Below are 10,782 nucleotides of genomic sequence, written 5' to 3'. Positions count from 1 at the left end.
AGGGCGCCCCGGGCGGGGGCGTGGGCCCTGGCGTGACAGCTGCGGGCGGGCGGGTATTTTTAGTTTAAACCCGGCGGTTCCCTGCTGCCTGCAAAATCCCCGAGCCCTTCCGCTCCCCAACGCCGGAGGTTAGGTCCCCAAGAAAAAGCCCCTAAACCCTGGGCAGCGCGTCCCCGGCGGGCCGGGCGCCGCCTACAACCTTCGCCCTGTCTCCCCTTGGGGCGAGCAGACCTGTCACCGCGGGCTCGCGCCGCCGCGGGTCCCCAGCAGTAAAGGGGGCCAGGGACACCCGCTCTGGCCCCCACGAGCTCCCTGCGTCGTGCCTGAGAGAGCACAGAGTCCACAGAGTAGGCGGGCAGGGGAAGTCGCATCTGGCTGGCAGGCTCGGTGTCACTCAGACGCCTCAGGGCTGTGCAGCTTTGGGCTAGGAGCTCAGCTTCTCTGAGCCTCGTCCCACACTCCGAGTCTCACCCAAAGTTCTGAAAGAGGGGGTAGTGAAGTCAAGACTCCCCTGCAGGGCCTGAGGGAGCCCCAAATGGGTGCCTGCTCCTCCGAGGGCCTTCAGATGGCGACTCCACACACTGGACCTGGTGGGTGTGGCCCAGTGACCAACCTAGGAGCAGAGAGGGCCCAACGCAGCCCCCCTGACCTCTGCTTCCAAAAGCTAGGGAAGGCGGCCCCAGCGGGGATGGGGTGACAGTGTTGTGATTGTATAACTTTGGCCTTGAAGCTCCCGCCCAAGGCTACCCTGGGACCTTATCCCCGGTTCCTGGTCTCTCACCTCTGACCTGCTAACTTCCTTCAGGCTCTAGCTGGGGCCTTCTAACCACCCACATGAGTGAGGGCACGAGGAGACACGGGGGAAAGTGACTGTCCTCCCAGAAAAGGAAGCATGTCACAAAATGCCCACCCTTCTGAACGCGGCGGGACAGCCTCCTTTAACCACCTGAGGCGAGCAAACAGGCCCAGAGAGGGGCAGTGGTTTACCCACAGCCGCACAGCCAAGACCAGAACCTGACTCTCTTGAAGGGCGGGGCCTGCCTCCTGCACAGCGCGGGGAGCCAGCTGGCCCCAGGACTCGGGAGCTGGAAGGCGGGAGGGCGCGCTGATGCCAACAGGCTGTTTTGCTCGTTTCCTGTAACTGTGCTCCCTAACACGTGTGGGTCGGCACATTCCTCAGGCAGTGGCCACAGCTGTGCCAACCCTGCTGGCCCCCGAGCGTCCTTTTCAGCCAGAGAGGCCCCTCAGAGGGCAGCTGGAGGGGACAGTGGGCCAGGCAGGCTTATTTCGGGACCTCATGTCTTGCTGGGGTCTTGAGGAGAGGGCCGGAGGATTTGCTGGTGGCACTGAGGGGTGTGGCGGGAGTCTGGGCTCGGGTTTCTGCCTCAGGGCAGGACTGGCCTTGGCCCCTGCAGGCACCCTTCAGGGTGAGTTTAAACTCCTTCTGTCTCCATGGGAACACGTCTCTAACTCAGGTGCTTTGCATGTTCTGCTGCAGCTGTGGATGTGGCAGTGGCTGGGCTGCCTCTTGCCTCGTGATACAGAAACCTGGGGCCGGGGCTGTTGGGGGATCCTGGATTGGCTGCAGTGTCACCTCCACTCTGGGGAGGCAAGACTGGGAAGGTCAGCACAACCTCCAACGCGCCCTGGATCCCCTGGGAGCTCAGAGGGCAGTGGGGCCTCCCGTGTTGCCAGCTGTTAGCTGGGGGTGGCCAAGTCAGACTATTGGGGTTTGGTCCTGCTGTAGCCCTTAACTAGCTCTGACCATGGGGACATGTCTTCACCTTGCAGAGCTTCGATGTCCTTCCCCACGAGAAGGGTGCCATGCGCGTTAAATGGCACATCCCACGCACTTTGTTTTGTACGGTGTCAGACACGGCACATGAGAGCCGTTGTCACAGTTTAGGGCGATGGGGCCTGGTTGGGACACCTGAGTTCCCTTCCCCTCAGCTCTGCCCTTTCCTTTCTACCTCAGTATCCCCATGTCTGTTACATAGTGGGTATCCTTGGGTCATCTATTTCCCTCAGAGCCCTTGCAGCATTGAGAGCTGGGCCTCGTCCCAGGCAGAGACTTGAGAGGGGACCACAGGGGGACTCAGTGTGTCTGTGGCCTCTCACAAGACATTCCCTTTCTCGCGCCTTCCGTGATTCTGGCAGCAGGCGAGGCTGCCATTGCGGGCGCATTTACAGGTGAGGAGAGAGATTCAAAGGCCGCCGTGGTGGAGCCTGGGTTTGATCGCGGGTTCTTTGTTACACCACACGGCCTGCCCCAGACAGCACAAGGACAAAGTTATGCATCAGTCATCAGGAGAACAGTACTGGCGAGGCAGGATGCTGGTCGTCATGAAGACACTGGCATTTGCTGGAAAACGTGGATTCTAAGCATTTTTCCCCCCATAACATCTAAATAAGTAGACCAACTGGGTCTCCAGGAGAGGAACCTGAAAGGAGCAGATGGAAGTTAGGCAAGTCTTTGCTGACCGCCCCCACCCCCGCCCCATCTTTACTCATCAAAACCTAGGGATGATGTTTCTGGGGATGAGCAGCTAGGGAGCAGATGGGGGACAGTCCTGGCAGCTGACATAGAGATAAGCAGCCCCAACACCTCCCTGTGGGATTGTTGAGAGGATAAATGAGACAATTGGGGACAGCGCTCAGCAGAATGTCCAGCATGGCCAGGACACACCATAGATACACGTTATCATGGCTTTTATTATCGCTAACCCTCCCAGCGCCATTGTAACAATGCGGTGCAGCCCGCACCTCTCGCCTGGATTTCTAGGCTGCAGATTTGGCAGAGGGCGGCCCAGTATCTCTGAAATGCTTGGAAAGACTCGGCAGAGAGCTGCTAAGGAAACAGCGAAGCTCAAAACATTGACAATGCGTTGGTTAGTGATACGTACGTGAGAAATAAAATGATGGCAAAAAGCAAGAAGGCGATTGCATTAAATACAAGCCAAACTTTACGGTGGGGAGGGGGCCGAGAGGAGATTCGGATTGGGAGAGTGGAAGGGGGCAGTTAGAAAGGAATTCACCTTGTAATCATGTGGAAATACAAAATCAGGGTGGTTCGCTTTGGTAGGTGAAAAGGTACAGGATCGGGGAGGAGCCTACTCCATTCTCAGTGTGATCCGTTATGCTGTTTCTTTTAGTGATGTGCTTGTAGGTGTTATTTTAAAATATTTTTATGCTTCATCACTTACGAATAGGAAATAAGTATATATATTATATACATTGTGTGTGTATATATATATATATAGAGTAAATATCCTACACATTGTATATACCCCATATATAGTCCATTAGATATATCGAATCTTACAAATAAAATGCAAAGATAATATGGAGAATTCTTCTCAAAACTCTCTTAGAAAATCAGACTTTACCTAGATAGATTTATGTTAATCTGGCTGGATTTACAAAGTCGAACGCAGAAATCTTGTTGTATAACAGACACACGAGTTTTCATTAGGATGAAATAATCTCCCATTTCCAAAGTCATACAAGAAGATATTAACACTCAAGCTCAGATTCTCAATAGGATTTTTTTAAAAGTCCTGGCCTAATGATTTATGCTTCTGAGTCAGAAAATCCTGGCATGTTTGAGCTGGGAGGAGCCTCAGGTGACCTGGGCCAATCTGATGGTTTTATGGCGAGGGAAGCGACCTGGCCAGGGACACCACTGGGCACACAGGTAGGGAAGACAGTTCCTTCTGGGCCGCCACACCTGCGTGACTCTTATCAGGACACCACCCGCCACGCTAGTGTCACTGCCGTGACGCAGATCACCGACTCCTCTGAGATTAAACTGAGCAATCCTTTTAATTTTAAAAAGTCGGACGAGAGCTACAATGTGTGGTGACCGCACACTTCCAGAACCCACATGAGCGGCAACGTCGCGAGAGGAAAGTCCTGAGCAGAGCCTCGGTCCCCTTTCCAAGACCGCCTCAGCCCTTCTCTCCCACCAGGGCAGGCCTGGTGTATTTATAAGTGATCATGGCGACTTAGTGCCAGGGGGATGGTTATACCGGTTTTCCAGATGGGAAAACAGGTTCAGAGAAGTTAAATGCCTGGCCTCAAATCACACGGCAGAGGGTGAACCAAAAAGGCAAGAAACTTTTTTTTTTAAGTGAACTGTGTCGTGAGCACACCACCCTTCACTCCTCAGGAGCTGTATGTAACTCCTGGTGGCCCAGCCACAGGGACACAGCCTTGTCCAGAGTAGTAGGATGGTGTCCTCCCAGCTGTCAGGTCGCAGGAAGGCCCTTAGGGCTGATGGCTCCAGCAGCCATGCTTGCCTCCTTACGACCAAGCTTGCTCTGTGACAAGGGCAGTGGAGCACTGAGAATTGAGAAGCCCATCTCATTTTGGGGTCTGGCGCTTTCAGGGTTCACATTATTCCTGACCACTTTCCTTAAATCAAAGGTATTCTTCAAGCCTTTCCTCTGCAGAGGTGACCGTCATGGGGCTCAAGGGGCAGGTGTCCCAGGACTGGTGCTTCAAGCGATGTGTGGTGGGCATAGCACACATGCTCACCTGGGCAGTGGAGGCCTGGGGCCAGGTCCCAGCCCTGCGCTGTGTCCTGGGGCCAGTCGAAGCACTGCAAACCATTCCCCATCTGTCTGACTGGCCGGGCTTCTGTGAGAACTTGATGGGAGAGAACTTTACATAGATAAAGGAGCTTTCAGAGACTAGGAAAGAGACCCTACATGTGCCTGGAGAGTCTGTATGTATAGCGTTCAGGAAATACTTATAAATGACAGCTGCAGTGGAGGATAAGAGAATGTTGGAACCAGCTGGAGCCTTAGAGATTGTCTCGTGTGAGCCTATAATTTTACCGGTGGGGAAACCGAGTCTCCACATGCAGAAATGACTGGCCCCAGTCTCACAGGTGCCTCGGGGCCCATCTGGGATTTGAGTCGGTATCTTCTGGTGCCTCGGCACCTCCCTAAAAGTCTGTATCATCTGCATCCGTGCTGTAGCATAGCTTGGGATGGTTGCAGAATGAAAATGGGGAGGCTGATTTTCAAGGTCGGGCCCACCTGGCCATCGCCAAGGTGGGGGTGGAGTAAGAGGGGCCACTGTCACTGCTTAAACTCTAATTAAGCAAAGAGTTTTATTTGAGATCTGAAAAAGGCTGAGCCCCTCCCAAGTGACATTTGCTGAAATAATACAGCAGGCTGACTCACTAAGGTCGCCTCTGTCCTTGTTGTTTCAAAGAGCTTGGCCCTTCAGTGGCGAGGGGAGGAGCTCAGTTTCACAGATGCCTTTGACCTTCACCTGTTTCCTGCCCTTTGAAACAGAAGTTTGAAATTAGGAGATTTCTGAGGTGCCTTGAAGTCTGGATGTTCTGTAGTCCCAGAACCACTCCCCGACAGAAGGTGCAATCTGCCCAGCCTGCTAGGAGGGGCCAGATCACTTAAGCAGGTGACGACTCCTTGCCTATCTGCCCCCAGTGGCTTCCCCTTGCTCTGAGGGTTAAGTCTCAAGCCCCGGGCCTGCCCAGCTGGCATTTCATGCTCTCTACCACCGGGTCTACCTCCAGGTTCCCCCTCCCTGTCCAGTCCCCAAACTCATTTTGATTTTCCAGATCTGTGCTCCAGCTGTTACCTCTGCCCGCTGTCCTCCCCGCTCCTTCCTGCCAACACCCGGCTGCACAGCACCTCCTCCTAGAAGCCTTCCTCAGCCACACTACAGGGTTGGCGACTTGTGTTTCTATGCCCCCATTGCACTTGGCACGTGATATTTAATTTTCAGTATTCATGTTTGATTTCCCGCTCTGCCCTGACCTTGAGGGCAGAGATATAGGAGGGTTCCTTCTCACACCCCAGCCAGAGGGAGGTGGTTATTATTATTATCATTATTTAACTGAAAGTCTTTACGCTTTACAATGGGATCTTACAGACTTGACAGTTGCTGGCGCTCACGAATCCCCTGAAGGAAGGGGACAGGGCAGAACCCAATGACCCCCTAGGACACAGAGAAGAGAGGTGGCCTCGGAGTCTTGACCCGATGTTGGGGAGAGAAGCTGTGACAGGTGTCATCTCCCTTTGTGGCCTCTTCGGGGACTGTCCTCTTGGAGAACTGTCATTTTCCTGGGCTCTCCAGGAGCCAGCCCGGGAACTGGGAACACGTCTCGTGGCCTCTTTGGGACTCACATCTGGAGTTCTCGCTCCTGAGCACACCAAGCTTTTGCCCCCCGGCTCTTCCTCCTTGCTCTTCCTTCCGCCTAAGGAGCGCCTCCCCCAGGCCCCTCCTGCCCCTCCACCCAGATCTCAGCTCACAGCCGCAGCCTCCAGGGGACCTTCCTGCCCAGACAGTAGCACCCGTCCCCCGATCCCCACTATGCCCTGTCCTGTCACTCTGTGTCATTGTCTCTCTAGCATTTATCACCTGAAATTATTTATTTGCAATTGAGCTTATCACCTCTCTCCTCTACTAAGATGTAAAGTCCGCGAGGGCAGAGATTTTGTTTTTTTCTGGCCCGAGGGCTTAGCCATAATAATTGCTCAATACCGATGATGGAGTGAAAGAATGAATGAATGAGCAAATGAATGAATGAAGGTATAGACGGATGGAGTGGATGGGGTGCCACCTAACATTCCTTGGCCGGTTTTCTCGTAACGACTCGCATCTGTCTGGCACTTACTTAACGCCAGCGTTGGCTTACGGGCTCCCTGCATTTCTCCCTTTATCCCCATCACTGCTTAGTGAGATTCGCTCAGATACGCCCCCTGACGGAGAGGTTAAATGCCCTGCCCTCGGCTTCTCAGCGTGGAGTTGGGAATTGCACTCAGATGGCCTCACCCCAGAGCTCACGCTGGTAACACCAGCCTGCACTGGCCTTGCCGGCTGGGTGGGCTCTCAGCGGGACGTGGTGAGGCAGACCTAGCCCTCGGCCCCTTCCCCGGGCATCCACTTCTTTCTCTGCCACCCCCGATGGCTCTCACACTGCCAGGCCATTCCTCAAAGGAAATTCTTTGGGTGCAGCCAGTGTCACGTGGGTCCAGAAATGCCACAGATTTTCCAGAGCCAGACCCACCCTGAGGCACCCCACCCTGTCCCCGCTGATCACCTCCTTTTCTCACTCGGTCCCAAGGAGCTCTGTGGCTTGTTCACCGTCTGTCGAGAACTTAGTGACTACAGCCGGGGGTTGGAGGTTGGGCGCGAGCCAGCTGGGACTGCCAGGTGAAATTCCTTTGTTCGGGACCAGGCCACCATCGAGCCCTAAGGCTCACCTGATTTGCCTATTTATCTGTTTGCTGATTTCAAACTCAACTTTACTCAGAAATAATTTTAGAAAACTGATTTTTGAAAAATTCCATCCTGTGGTGTCTTTCGTGCCCACTTCCTTCTGGGTAAAACCACCTGAATACCAGGAGGGGGGTGGTGCGCCTGGTGGCCTCGGCGCAGACTTTGCTTGCTGATGTGCTCCTTAGAGGAGGCGGGGAGTGGGTGGCCCCGTAAGTTCCTACATTTGTGCCCCACAGGGAGCCATGGGGTTAGTCACACAGCTCCCAGCTGGAGCTGACTTTGGTTTGGGAGCCAGAGAGGCTCATGATTGCGGCTGGGAGCCGGGCCCTTCCACCCTAGAAGCTGCCTGCCTTGGGCGACCGCATTTTTCCGCGGTGCTGACATTGACTGAGACTGTCAGGAAGGAGGACGCCGAGGCACGGCCCTGCCTGGTGGGCGGGAGGAGTCCACTGGGTGAGGTGGGTGCTTTAGACAGACTGACTCATCCCGGAGGACGATGGCACGGGAAGAGGGACTCTCAGGCGGGGAGCCCCGGGAAGGACCCTTTAATTTTGCTGGAGGGCGCAGTCTTTCTGAGCCTCACAACCTTCTCTGTGAGGGGTGGGGACCTGTGCTACACTCTTCACCTGCTGTGAGAGCAGGAAACTGCAGCCCCCGCCTGGTGCTCAGGTGTCATTAGTATCGTCAGCCAGTTTAGCTCACACAGCAAGGTGTCACCTGTCTTCCTGTGTCACGTGGCTGAGTTCTTTTTTGCTCCTGGGACTGAGGTGTGGGGCTGGCAGACTCGAATGGTAGAATCATACAGATGTGGGCTGGGACCCAGGCTCTGCCACCTGTGTGCGATCTTGGCATGTCATACCCTCCATGGGTCTGGCCAGCTCTCCCATTCAGTGGGGCTGGTCACACCGACCCTGCAGGGTTGCTGCAAGGAGCAGATGTGATCACAGCTGTGGGAGGAGTTCCCAGCTCCAAGTAGGTGCTGGGTCCCCGAAGCTCTGGCCCTTCCATTTCCAGCTTCTCTGAGCGCTCCCCGCTTCCCCGAGGCGCTCCCTAGCTTGGGAGGCGACTTTAGTGGCACCGGCACTTCCACCTGCCTCTGTCCCCAGCACTCGGGGTGTTTGAATCTGGCATAGCCGCAGGCGAGTCAGCTCTCGGCTCAGGGGTTCTTGGCTGAGGCCCGTGCTCCAGCAGGTCCGGGGGTGCGATGGGCTGGGGGGTCAACCCAGCCAAACCTGTCTCCTTTGGAGGATTCTTCTGTTGGGGTGTACAGAGTGCAGACCACACTCCCGGATCACTCATTTACCTTCCAGGGTCCCAGCTGTCCCTAAGGCCAAGGCGACGTTCTCTTTTCTTCTTCTAAAGACTTGACGTCGGAGAGAAAGCCCGTGTCACCACACCAGGCCCCTTTGGTCTCACTCGCAGCCCTGGGCCTCGGGGCGCCCTTCCATGCCATGCGGGGCTTGAACTAGGTCGGATCTCTGCGTGTGGACTGCGGCTACTAGAAATGACAGGATGAATGCGGTGGCATAAACTCAGGGTCTAGAGGGACAGTAACTCCCTTCTCCATCTTTCTTTTGACTTTTCCTTCTCATCCTTCTGATTCTGTGATGATCTAATAGTCACCAGGGCTTCTCTTAGGCCAGTGGGTGAAATGCTGTACCTGGGGCCACTTATCGGCCTCTTTAAAGCTCTGTGGGGACCGATGCCCAGGGATGGTTGAGGACCGCTGGGGTTTGTCAGAACATCTCCATGTGGCTGGTCTGGTTCCTTTTTTTTTTCTCTCGTCTGATAGAACAGCTTCTACCACCTGCCCATTTCTACCAGCAGACCTCAGGCGGAAGCTAGCAACGGCACCAGGCAGAGTTAAATAAACAGTATTGTAATTATTCCTTACGATGTTCTTTACATGGCAATTGAGCCTCTCTCCTTGGTGTTCTATTTAAGGTAAAAATAAAAAGCCTTCTAAAATCTATAAGTTTAAATTAAAAAATAAAACTAATGAGAAAAAAAATCGTAGTGCAGGTGTCCCCAGATGTGATGCACAAATGGCCCAAATGTGTGACAACATGGAATTAGGCGACCTCTAAGGCCCGACATGCTAATGGTCCGAGGAGCGCTTACCGTGGGCTGCCTAACGAGATGGCCAGGTAACCCAGGACTACTCACACCAGCCACCTGGGCCCAGGGAGAGCCAGGGGTAGCAGATTCGAGGGAGACTGCGTTAGTAAAGGGTTCCCCAGTCTTGCTTTACTCAGTGACACCCCTCGCCCGCTCCCCGCAGTGGGCAGCCCAGCCGGTTCTCTCTGCTGCAATGCGTTTGCCTGTTTCCACCTCACCCCGTCAGATCATAGCAGCAGCAGGGGAGGCTCCCTTTCCAGCATTTAGGCCTATTTTCCTGGAGACTTTGCTGCGTAAACTCAGTGAATACAAAGCTGCCAGGATCTCAGCATCCACAGGGCCGTAGCACCGCCGACTGGCACATGTGCCATGGCGGGAAATGAGGATCCCACCATCCCAGGGCATGACCCAGCAGTGCTGGCCCTGGGCCTCGATGTCTCAGATCGGGAAGGGCCCGCATGCCCTTCCCCCAGATCTTAAACTCTCCAGAAGAGAAAGAGAAACAGAACATCAGATAAGCAGACCCTGCCTGGCCCTGGCCGGCTTCTTCTGCTTCTGTCCAGCGGCACCCACCTGTTATCGCTGGAGAGTTGGCCCATGGGCTTCCTTTCTGGGCGATTGTGTGAGGTTCTTGCTGTGTTTACCTGGAGATTCTTTTAACTCAGGGTTCATGCCATGGCCCCTGGGAAGGGTGGAACCCAGTCCGGGCTCCAGCCACGATTCAGGCAGTCTTGGAGGCCATGGGTAGGTGGCTCCAACGGAATGTTTCTGACAGTGTGGGGAAGACCTCGTCTCAATGGCAAACACCACCTCGATATCCGTAAGCAAGGACAGTTTCAGAGGGCAAACCCTGTGAAGACACAGCTCTCAGCATTTGCAACCCATTCTGGATATCAGGGATTATATACTATTTGCTGAAAGGAATGGTATGGAATCTTCTGTACTCTTGGACTTGGAGAAATGCTATGCTGACGGGCAGGGTTGGGGTGAGGTATGTCCCTTGAGCCAGTAAGTAGTGTTGGTCCCTAGAGATTCATGAACGGAGGTTGATAAATTCTTTCTGTAAATGGACAGATAGTAAATATTCTTGGCTTTATGGGCCACACAGCCTTTGTAGTCACTACTTCCTCCCTTGTAGCTGGAAAGCAGCCCCAGACGCCACGTAAATGAATAGGTGTGGCTGCCTTCCAATAAAACCACGATGGACGTGAATTTGAATTTCACATAATTTTCACCTGTCAAAAATATTACTGCTCTTTCGATTTTTTTCCAACCATTTAAAGTCGTTAACGTCATTCTAAGCTGCCTTGCTGTGCAGACACAGGCAGTGGGCCGTGGTTTGCAGCCCCCTGTTCTAAAAGCCTTCTACAGTGGACAGCGGGCCTCGCAGATCTGAGCAAGTCACTGTTC

This window comes from Pteropus alecto, unplaced genomic scaffold (genome assembly GCF_000325575.1).
Source record: "Pteropus alecto unplaced genomic scaffold, ASM32557v1 scaffold8, whole genome shotgun sequence".
Classification (NCBI taxonomy): domain Eukaryota; kingdom Metazoa; phylum Chordata; class Mammalia; order Chiroptera; family Pteropodidae; genus Pteropus; species Pteropus alecto.
This window is presented reverse-complemented; position numbering follows the sequence as displayed.